Genomic DNA, 11,230 nt, shown 5'->3' on the forward strand with positions numbered 1-11,230 from the left:
TCCAGTGAATGTTCCCACTTTATCCACCTAATCTCAGCCATCACCATTGAAAACTGAATCCTCCCTAGGAGGAAGTCTTCACTACCCTCACTCCTGTTAGGAACTCACGATCCTTCTACACTTCTCATCTGAAATAACCATTCTCTCCAAAACTCAAAGACTTATACTTCCTTGAAGTCGACACTTCCTTTATGAACACCAATTTCTTTCCTCAAAATCAAATATTCACATGTATTTGAAGTAACCCTAACTCACTCAACTCAGTTTCTCCAATACAGCTTAAGTGCTAAGATGCTAGATATCATGTCCTTCCTTACAGACGACAGACAACTTAATAGACAGCTTTAGGAGTATCTGGCCGGCCCCAAACTCCCCTTTTCAGAATTCTTTCCATCGGACAAGGATGGGCAACAAGTAGCCATGTTTGCATTGATCAAGGCAGCCAGCCTGGCCTTAGCGTTTAGACAAGGAACAGTCAGCTGCCCAAGGCTAAGCTAATCAGATCCTCTCCTGAGATCTGGGCTCAAAACTAAGATCTAACAGTAACTCATCTTCCAGGGTACCATAAACTCCAACTGTGCAGGCTGATTACATTTGACCCCGTGCTCTGGGAAGCATTGAGAGCTAGTCTGCAGACAGAGGAAGAAAAACAAATAGGAAGAAGAATTGGAGAGCACAAGTTGCCTGTTCCTGGAGGCTTTTGCATTTCTGATTCCACTGTCAAACCCTGCCAGCACTGCCTACCCTGTTTTCCATGTGAGACCTCCTGGATTAGTCTAAGATAAGTTCCTTGCAATCAAAAGAGCCTAGGCAGACTTAACCCAAAGCAGGGCACATCCCAAGCACTTTTATACGTGGTGAATTCAATGCTGGTGAAACGATTTACATGTTATCACATGGTATCTAGTCATTCATTTGCCAGGGTGATTTCTATTTGTGCTTCAGAGGTGGCAAAAGAGGTTCTGGAGGAGGGAGGCCAGTGATGGGGCAGCAGGAAGCAGAGTCCCTGATGACTTAAACAGGGATGGTGTGAAGGGCAGGTTATGGGGTGCTGAGGAGAGAACTAGGCTGAACCAATAGCAGGGGAAGTGAGGACAACACTTCAAGTCCCAGACAGGCAAACGGGAGCAATAATGGAGCTGGGAACCAAGTCCAGGGAAACAGAAGGGGAAGGACAGTATATGGGGAAAAGCCAGATCTGGGAAAACAGATACATGCATAGGCTTTCTGCCATTTATGTAGCACAGACAGCTGGAAAAACCAAGTTTACAAATCACCTGCCTCCCATTATGGAATCAGATTCTCCCTTTTATTGCCATCTCTTTTCTTGGAGTCTGATTAGATTTTTACTCTGACAAAACTGATGTTGAAGGAGGGGAATGTATTGTTTGAGGCCTCAAGTTTATGTCAGTTCTGCTGGTTCTCAAGGATCCACATTCTGTGTTGGCCCTACATGGGTGTGGTTCTCTGGGAAGCCTTAGATCAGGCCTAGGGACGTGGGGAGAAGGGGGGAGTACTGGGGACCCTTTCCACTCTGCCTTTCTTCACTTCTCACTAAGGACTAATTGTTGTTTTACTCTGGAAGGGAGAGACCTAAGAATAAACAGTCCTGGGAGAGCTGCCTGGTATACAACTCTACCTTAACAGCTAGTTCAGACAGCAGAGGAGAGCAGGATTGGATTAGGGTGTATATAAAGGAGAGAAGACAGGACTCCCAGGGGAGGTAAAAGTTTTAAGAGTATCTGTTCCCTCTCTCTGGGCTGCATTCTTTACCCCCTTCTTTGCTCATCACACTCTTACTTCAAGACCCCAAAAAATGTCCATTTTTCTTATCATCCTCATATATGTCCAGGAAGCATATTTCACCCTCTTCTCTTTTCTCAATCCTATTGTGACATTTATCACACTGTACTAGAGATTCCATAGAATTTCTACTCTTTGCTGAGAAGCTAAGAGCACAGATACTGGAGTTAAAACCACCTGCAAGACCAACAAGGGGTTAACCTCCAAACTATACAAACAGCTCATACAGCTCAATATCAACAAAACAAATAACCCAATCAAAAAGGAGGCGGATGATCTACATAGACATTTCTCTAAAGAAGACACACAGATGGCCAAGAGGCACAAGAAAAGATGCTCAACATCACTAATTATTAGAGAAATGAAAATCAGAACTACAATGAGGTACCACATCACACTACTTATGATGGCTGTCATCAAAAAGTCCACAAACAATAAATGCTGGAGAGGGTGTGGAGAAAAGAGAACCCTCCTACACAGTTAGTGGGAATATAAATCTCTACAGCCATGGAGAACACTATGGAGATTCCTTTAAAAACTAAAAATAGAGCTACCAAAAGATCCAGTAATCCCACTCCTGGTCATATTTCTGGAGAAAACCATAATTGGGATACATGTACCTCAATTGTTCATTGCATCACTATTTATAATAGCCAGGACATGGAAGTAACCTAGATGTCCATCAACAGAGGAACGGATAAAGAAGATGTGATATATATATGTATATCAGATCAGATCAGATCAGTCGCTCAGTCATGTCCGACTCTTTGTGACCCCATGAATCGAAGCACGCCAGGCCTCCCTGTCCATCACCAACTCCCAGAGTTCACTCAGACTCATGTCCATCAAGTCAGTGATGCCATCCAGCCATCTCATCCTCTGTCGTCCCCTTCTCCTCCTGCCCCCAATCCCTCCCAGCATCAGGGTCTTTTCCAATGAGTCAACTCTTCGCATGAGGTGGCCAAAGTATTGGAGTTTCAGCTTTAGCATCATTCCTTCCAAAGAAATCCCAGGGCTGATCTCCTTTAGAATGGACTGGTTGGATCTCCTTGCAGTCCAAGGGACTCTCAACAGTCTTCTCCAACACCACACTTCAAAAGCATCAATTCTTTGGTGCTCAGCCTTCTTCACAGTCCAACTCTCACATCCATACATGACCACTGGAAAAACCATAGCCTTGAATAGACGAACCTTTGTTGGCAAAGTAATGTGTCTGCTTTTGAATATGCTGTCTAGGTTGGTCATAACTTTCCTTCCAAGGAGTAAGTGTCTTTTAATTTCATGGCTGCAGTCACCATCTGCAGTGATTTTGGAGCCCAGAAAAATAAAGTCTGACACTGTTTCCACTGTTTCCCCATCCATTTCCCATGAAGTGATGGGACAGGATGCCATGATCTTCATTTTCTGAATGTTGAGCTTTAAACCAACCTTTTCACTCTCCACTTCCACCTTCATTAAGAGGCTTTTTAGTTCCTCTTCACTTTCTGCCATAAGGGTGGTGTCATCTGCATATCTGAGATTATTGATATTTTTCCCGGCAATCTTGATTCCAGCTTGTGCTTCTTCCAGTCCAGCGTTTCTCATGATGTACTCTGCATAGAAGTTAAATAAGCAGGGTGACAATATACAGCCTTGACGTACTCCTTTTCCTATTTGGAACCAGTCTGTTGTTCCATGTCCAGTTCTAACTGTTGCTTCCTGACCTGCATATAGGTTTCTCAAGAGGCAGGCCAGGTGGTCTGGTATTCCCAGCTCTTTCAGAATTTTCCACAGTTTATTGTGATCCACCCAGTCAAAGGCTTTGGCATAGTCAATAAAGCAGAAATAGATGTTTTTCTGGAACTCTCTCGCTTTTTCCATGATCCAGCGGATGTTGGCAATTTGATCTCTGGTTCCTCTTCCTTTTCTAAAACCAGCTTGAACATCAGGAAGTTCACAGTTCACATATTGCTGAAGCCTGGCTTGGAGAATTTTAAGCATCACTTTACTAGCGTGTGAGATGAGTACAATTGTGTGGTAGTTTGAGCATTATATACACATATGTATATACGTACACACACACACACACACACACACACACACACACGCAATGGAACATTACTCAGTCATAAAAAATGAGGTAATTCCATCTGCAGTGACATGGATGGACGAGGGATTGTCATACTAAGTGAAGTCAGACATAGACAAATATCATATGATATCACTTATATGTGGAATCTAAAAAAAAATGAACAAATGAACCTATTTACAAAATAGAAATTGAGTCACAGATATAGAAAACAAACTGACTGTTACCAAGGGGGAAGGGTGCGATGGGGGAAGGGATAAATTGGGAGATTGGGATTGACATATACACACCACTATATATAAAATAAGCAACTAATAACCTACTGTATAGCACAAAGAACTCTATGCAATACTCTGTAATGACCTATATGGGAATCAAATCGAAAAAAGAGTGGATATATGTATACGTATAACTGATTCACTTTGATGTACAGCAGAAACTAACACAGCATTGTAAATCAATTATACTCCAATAAAATAACTTAAAAATAATTATATTCTGAAAAAATAAAACTCCAAAAATGGTACACCAAAAAAACAAAAAGAAAGCGAAAGTGAAGTTGCTCAGTCATGTCCGACTCTTTGCGACCCCATGGACTGGAGCCTACAACGCTCCTCTGTCCATGAGATTTTCCAGGCAAGAGTACTGGAGTGGGTTGCCATTTCCTTCTCCCCCCAAAAACAAAACCACCTGCCAAACCCTAGTTCTGCCACGTACCAGCTTTATGACTAAGACACTGAAGATACTTTAGATCTTTACTAAACCTCCAAGATCTTTACTTTCTTCATTTATGAAATAGGATTATGGTACACGCCTCATAAGGTTATTATGAGGGTTAAACATTCTGTCCTTAGATGGGTGTGGCATGTACAGTAGCATCATGTACACAAGAATGAGCCACCACTAATATTATTCCCCTCTGAGCTACTAACTCCCCAAGAAGTCAAGCTTGGGTTGGATTTTACCCTTGGCATCCAAACATGACACTATTGACCAAAATAAATCTTTGCACCTGGTCAGCTGGCCAGTGACCATGACTACTTGGCTCACAACTCCACCCTCACCTCTGTCACAGGACTTAACTTCTGCTGGTCCCAGGAAGCCTCCCTCTGAGCACCAGGCCCCCCAGCCTGTCTATTTCCTTCTCCCGTAGGTCTCCAAGCTCTACACACACACGGCCTTTGAGTTACTCTTACTAGAATACCAATTTCAGCAAGACGTCTCCCAGACCCGAAGCCCTGATCAAAGCTCCTGGTCCTTCCCACGGTGGTACGGCAGTGCAGGGACCACCTTCTCCGGCTGACTGACTGATCCTTTATGGATCACTTATTTTGGAACTAACCCTACAGCTAAATAAATTACACACTAAAATAACCCTAGAAGGCAAAGACAACACTTTTTTAAAAAATTACACTTGTAACACATGAATAAATCCTCATTGCAAAAAAAAGGAGGGGGGGCAAGAGGAGGGAGAAGAGAGAAAGATAAGAAAGACAAAAGAAAAAAAGAAACTACAGAAATATAGAAAATACAAAGCATAGCTCCCCATACCCATACCCACTCTTCCATCATGGTCATCAGTTCACCGTCTCCTTCCAGACCTTTCTATGCCCTTTTGTATATATAAAGTATTCTTGTTTTGCTCAGTTCCTTTTACAGGGATCATTTGGGAGTTTCTTGGTTACAGTTTGCTTTTTCACATAGAAATTTATCTTAGAGATCTTTTCCAAATTTCAGAGATTCTGTAGGATGGCTTTACATAATTTGTTTTCCTGTTGATGGATATTGAAGTTGTTCCAAACTAAGTGATGATTTCACTGCAGCACATCTTTGGTCACATGTTAAAAACACAAATTTAAGTCAAAATAAAAACACGAATTCTAGATATCTTTTAGTATTTCATTAAAAAAATTTTTACAGCTGTGTATAATAATACATATAATAATCATAAAAATCTTATTCCTAGGTTTGTTTCTATATATCTGAGAAGCATCACAGTACACACAATTTAAGAGAAACAAGGTAGAGGGTCTGTATATTGCATTTCTTTTGACACACAAGCTTTTGGACCTTGGACAAGTGTATTAGTTATATACTGCTGCCGTATAATGAACTGCCCCAAACCTAGTGACTTAAAACTGGCATTGTTTTAAAACTGTCTCACAGTTTGCATGCATTAGCTCAGCTGGATCCTTTGGTTCAGGGTCTCACAAACGCAATCAAATTGTCAGCCAGGCCTGGAATCTTTGCTGGCTGTTGGCCAGAGACAGCAGTTCCTAGTGGTGTGAGGCTTTTCATAGTCATAGGGCTACTCGTAACATGGCAGCTGGCTTCACACACATAGAGGGCTCGGAGGGAGGAAGACAGAGAGAGCAAAACAGAAGTTGTAGTCTTTTGTAACCTAATCTCAGAAGAGGCATTCTATCACTTTGGCCACATCTATTCATTTAAAGGCGAGAGGGGATAAATTAGGAGTTTCGGATTAACAGATACACACTACTATATATAAAACAGATAACCAACAAATTCCTACTGTATAGCACAAGGAACTGTATTCAATACCTTGTAATAATCTATGATGCAAAAGAACCTGAAAGGAATGTATCAGTTTGTTGTACACCTGAAACTAACCCAACATTGTAAATCAACTGTATGTCAATTAAAAATAAATAAATAAGGTGAGTTAGCACATTTGGCTCTCATGATTACACTGAGGGCATATACCAGGAAGAGGGATCACCAGAGCCATCTTAAACGCTACTAATGACAAGTAACTTGGCTTCTCTGTACTTTAGTTTTGTCATCTGTAAACAGCTACCTTATAGGAAACATTATGAGAATTAAGAGAATTAAAATACATCAAGTGCAGAGAATAGTACCTGGTACACAATGAACACTAGAGAAATATGAACTAAGTATGGATACAAAAAATAATGCAAATGCATATACCTACTCCAAACAGTACTAAGTCTGGTGGTGGCTGTTTAGCCACTTCAGTTGTATCTGACACTTTTGTGACCCTATGGACTGTAGCCCACCAGGCTCCTCTGTCCAAGGGATTTCCAGGCTGGAGCCGGTTGCCATTTCTTTCTCCAAGGGATCTTCCCAACCCAGGGATCAAACCTGCATCTCTTCTGTCTCTTGCATTACCACTGCACCACTAGGGAAGCCCAAGTCTGTGGCAGTTGTTCAAGAAATACTTGCCTTAAATGACCCCTAGTTACTCAAAAGAAGCCTGAGCATATGGAAACTACCTCAGAAACAAAAGTACTTTCTAAAGGTAAAAGTACCTACCATAATTACCAGGGTGAGGGGTCACACAGTCACCTCCAAATTTCCCACTAGCTCTCCTCTTATCACAAATTTCCATGCAGCAAGCTCCAGTGCACTCCTGAGTCATCTCTATGTCTAAACAGAAAAGGCAGACCACACTTCCCTCTGAAAAGGCACACCATTTGCCTGATTGCAGAAGCTGCCTAATTAGCAAAACCACACAATTTGTAAGTTACAGAAAGAAGAGTGAGAGCGTGTCTACTTGACTGGGGCCTTTCTCACCATGCTCAGCAGTTTAAGTGCGATTTGTGGTCACCTGTGAGCTTTTACAAATAAGACCCACCCTGATAAATATATAGGGAAAAAATATATGGGGATAAATATATAGGGAAAAAAATAGGGAAAGATGGGTTACTCGGTCTACCCCTAATCTGTAAAGGGTAATACAGAGGGGGAGGTGGGTTAAGGAGTGTGCCCTGCTTCACACATGTCCCTTTTGTATAATCCAGGCCTCGGTGGGTGAGGGAAGGCAGCCAACCTGCCATCCAGCAGATGTGGTAAATGGGTCAGGAATCAGGTGATAACAAAAGGCTGGACTCCCCACTGCCCTCCCCAGGCCACAAAGCCCCTGGCAACAGCAGCAACTCCCAAGGGCAAGTAAACACAACTCCACTCAGCACACGTGGCCTCCTGAGAGGGCGCTCCAGCTCACAGCGCCCAGTGTGCAAAGGCCACCTGTATCTGATTCAAAAGCCCCAAGGAAGCAGGAAGAAGGAAGCAGGACCAGAAAGGCCAGCCTGGCAGCCTGGAGAGGGCACTGATGTAGGTTAGCCAGCAGGCCTGTCCACGCTCATGCTACTCACGCTCAGCAACTGCCTCAGCAATTTTTTTTTAATTACCCTGCTCAACTTATTCAGAAGTGCAATGATGTGGAGGAGGAAGCAACAAGAAATGTCTCCATATCATGGGAGGAGGCATCTGCCAGGGTTAAGAGTGGATAGATTAGTTGTTGTTGTGTGTGTTTTTTTTTTTTTTTTTAGAAAAATAAACCAGATCCTCTCTGCAGAAAATTGCTTTTCCCATCTGAAACCAAACTGCTTTTAGAACAACCAGGGCCTAGCTGGCTGGAATACTGAAAATTCATATCAACGTGGCAAGGGTGGGGACCTCGCTTCTCTGGTGAGAGGTAGGTAGTAAGACCTGAGAATGGGAGCCACCTGCACTGAGAGGTGGAGAATGAAAGCACATGTAATAAATTCCACTTGCTTGGGTTTTAAATTAAAAGTGGAAAACATTCTATTTTCTCCAATAAATGTGAAACTGGGTGTTTCTTTCTTTTTTTTCTATTGTCTCTATTGTGTTCTTTAGGCCATAAAAAGGTAAAAATGGAACAAACAATATGATTAAATTTTTCCTCTCATGACCAGCTAAGGAAAGAATTTAGGTGAAGTGTACTCACAAAATTCAGTACTCTATTAGAGGCTGTATAACTGTCTTCTGTGTTGAGTGTGCTAACTTTAACTCCTTAACCAAACTATAAGTAGTTTTTGTGGTATAATTGAAAGGGATATAGATTAGTACTTAACAAGAAAGGCCCTAGGACTTCCCTGGCGGTCCAATTCTTGGTAGAAGAGCTAAAATCCCACATGCATCAACAAAACCAAAACATAAAACAGAAGCAACATTGTAACAAATTCAATAAAGACTCAAAAACTGTCCAAGGTCAAAAAAACAAAAAGCTTAGGGAAAAAAGGACTCTGAAGCTTTTTCAACATGATCAGCTACCTGATCTTGAGCAAATTAAGTCTTTCTGTGTCTCAGTGTCCTTGACTATAAAATGGAAATGATAACATTAGTATCCATCCTGTAGGATTATTGCAGAGGCCTGAGAACCATCCATTCTTGGCACATAGTGGACATTTAATAAACATCAGTTATTATTATTATTATTATTATTTTGTATTCCCAGAGTACTCTTCCAAAAACTCAGACTCAGCCACATTACTGTGCCTTTCAAAAACCTACAGAGACTGCCCCTTGTCACTGATGTAAAGGTCTTATCAGGCCAACTGAGGCTCCCATATACCACCCCTAGGCCCCCAAGTCCCAATACATTCTCTCAATGTGCTTTAGCTGCTGCTACAGTATCTTCACCACCACCCTTCACACACTCAACTATTTATCTGAAACTCTCTTTCATGAGCGTTTGCCTATTAGCATATTGTTCCCTTACTATTAGTAGACTAAACTAGAACCATTGTCAGAGTCCAACAGTGACTGCTGGTACATAATAAATGCTCAGGAAACATTTATTTAAGATTGAACAATGTTATCTATTAATTTTTTTCAAGATTTAGATCAAATGCAACAAAATCCTTGCATGTAATCTTTCTATATACCGTGTATAAGACTAAAGTTTCTTCTGGCTTCTAACAGTCTATTTTTTGGACAAATTTTATTCACTGATACTCATTAATATTACTAAATATTAATTAATTCTAATTAATATAATTAAATATATTTATATTTATAAATATAATTAAATATAATTCTAATTCTAATTAAATGTTAATTAAATATTAAACATTGTTTAATAATATTAATGAGTATCAGTGAATAAAACTTCCCAAAAATTGACTATTAGAAGCCAGAAGAAACTTTAGTCTTATACACGGTATACAGAAAGATCCAGTACTCTTGCCTGGAAAATCCCATGGACGGAGGAGCCTGGTAGGCTGCAGTCCATGGGGTCGCTAAGACTCGGACACGACTGAGCGACTTCACTTTGACTTTTCACTTTCCTGCATTTGAGAAGGAAATGGCGACCCACTCCAGTATTCTTGCCTCGAGAATCCCAGGGACTGGGGAGCCTGGTGGGCTGCCGTCTATGGGGTCGCACAGAGTCGGACACGACTGAATCGAGTTAGCAGCAGCAGCAGCAATACTACTTTTTAAAAATAACTGCTAACGTTTAAACAGCTCTTATTATGGGCCAGGTTCTTGGCATATAACAAACTCATTTAATCCTCACTATCCCACCCATAAGATAGGTATTGTTTTTATTCCACTTTCTCAAATGAGGAAACTGAGACACAGAGAAATAAAGAACTTGTCCAAAGTCACACCGATGGTAAGCAGAGGCCCATTTTCCACCTAGTCCTTACCACTGCCTCTCCTACAAAGAATGACCTGAGTCCCAGCTACAAAGCTCATTGCCTCAATTCCAGTGTCAGTGGGTCAAAGTTGCAGAAAAGCAATTCAACTCGGTACACGTTAACTTGTGGCTCTCACTCCAGGGCTTCGGCTGAGCGTGTGGGACCAGGGCCCACATCCTGCCATCAAAGTCTTGGACTTCCGCGGGATCTCAAAGATAAAGATGCGTTGTACTGGAACATCATCCACTGCTTTCCCGGGGTTTCAGGACCCAAGCCACATTTCTGGCATTCTTAGATTCTGGCGATCTCCAACTCTCTTTAGTTAACTCTGTCCGTGAACTCCCTCCCTGGCCCTCTAGCAAGTCAGAGGCGCTCAACTCAATTCAGCGAAGGCTTTGGCAGGTCCAAAGGTGAAAGACTAGTTTACCTCCTCTCCGCCTGGGAAGAGCAGAACCAAAGAGTGGTTCAAACACATCCTTAATATCCCAGCACTAGGTCCTGCACCCGCTGCGGACCCATCCCGAGCCCCTTGCCCTGCTCCCGCCCAAAGCTCCGGGTCTAAGAGCCGCCCTGGACGCGGTCACGCCTCCCCCGCGCGCTGCTGACTCAACGCTGGGAAGAGAAACCTCTCGGTTTTTTCCGACCTGTCCCTGGGCACCCGCGTCCCGCCCCGCCCCGCCCACTATCCAAGCCCCCGCCCCGCCTAAAGTTATCCTTCGGCTTTCCGCCCGCGGAACGCGTTGGCGTGACTCCCCGGGGTGTGGCCAAAAAACTCAGGCGACGCCTTGCCGAAGGGCCGCCTCCTACGCGGCCCGGAAAAGGAGACCCCGCGCGGCGGCAGCGGCTAGCCGGGCATGCTCACTGGCGCGGGCAGGGCCCGCACCCCGGGCAGGAAGCGCCGGCGCTAGGCGGTCCCCAGCGCTGCCAGCTG

This window comes from Bos javanicus, chromosome 1 (genome assembly GCF_032452875.1).
Source record: "Bos javanicus breed banteng chromosome 1, ARS-OSU_banteng_1.0, whole genome shotgun sequence".
Lineage (NCBI taxonomy): Eukaryota > Metazoa > Chordata > Mammalia > Artiodactyla > Bovidae > Bos > Bos javanicus.